Source organism: Parus major, chromosome 28, assembly GCF_001522545.3.
Source record: "Parus major isolate Abel chromosome 28, Parus_major1.1, whole genome shotgun sequence".
Classification (NCBI taxonomy): Eukaryota; Metazoa; Chordata; class Aves; order Passeriformes; family Paridae; genus Parus; species Parus major.
The window spans coordinates 1,277,369-1,278,610 of record NC_031797.1 but is presented as its reverse complement, the minus strand read 5'-3'; positions in this window follow the sequence as shown (position 1 = coordinate 1,278,610).

Sequence of the window (1,242 nt, the reverse complement as noted above, 5' to 3'; positions counted from 1 at the left end):
ATTCCCGGATTTCCCGGCATTCCCGTTTTTCCGCAGGGAAGCAGTTGGTTCCCTGCACGGTCCAGCCCCTTTTCCTGGTGGATTCCAGCGCCGTCGACGTCGGATCCGGGGATCTTCCCATCTTTTTCGAGCTGGGGGAGGGGCCCTGCTTCCCGGACGAGTATCCCGAGGAATATCCCGAGGAATATCCCGAGGAATATCCCGAGGAATATCCCGAGGATCCCGCGCTGCTCCCGCGGCCGCCCACGCCCCGCGACCCGGCCGTCTCCTAAAACAAAAAAATCCGGGATCGAGGACAAGGGATTGGATCCCCGGGAAAAAAACAAATCCTGGGGAAAAAAAAAAAGGATTCCCAGGAAAAGAAAAAAATCCCGGAAAAAAAATCCCGGGAAACAAAAAAATCCCGGGAAAAAAAGGATTCCCGGGAAAAGAAAGGATTTGGGGAAAAAAAGGATTCCCGGGAAAAGGGAAGGAATCTTCGCACAAAATCCCGGAGGCGCCGCTCTCCCGGCTCGGAGCGGAATTCTGGGGGATCCCGGGGGATCTTGGAGCGTTCCTGGGGATCTTGGAGAGTCACCAGGGATTCCGGAGGGTTCCGGGAAATCTTGGAGGTTTCTGGAATGTTCTGGGGCATTCCAGAGGATCCCAGGAAGTCCTGGAGGATCCCAGAGGATCCCAGAATGTCACGAGGGATTCCAGAGGATCCCAGAAAATCCTGGAGGATCCCGGAGGATCCCAGAAAATTCTGGAGGATTCCAGAGGATTCCAGAAAATTCTGGAGGATTCCAGAGGATCCCAGAAAATCCTGGAGGATCCCAGAGGATCCCAGAAAATTCTGGAGGATTCCAGAGGATTCCAGAAAATTCTGGAGGGTCCTGGAGGATTCCAGAGGATCCCAGAAAATCCCAGAGGATCCCAGAGCATCACAAGAAATTCCAGAGGATTCCTGGAAATCCTAGAGGATCCCAGAAAATTCCAGAGGGTCCCAGAGGATTCCAGAACGTCCTGGAAAACTCCAGAAGATCCCAGAAAATCCTGGATGGTCCCAGAGGATCCCTCGGTTCCTGAGGCGTTCCCAAAGTTCCCAGATTCCCAGGAAAAGCGGGATCTGCCCAAATCCCGGGGTATCCCAGAAAATCCGGCGGGATCCCGAAATCCACGGGAAGCGGAAACCCCGGGAATTCCGGAGGGATCCCGGAATTCCATCCCGGAATTCCACAGCGTCCCAAACCCGGCCAGCGC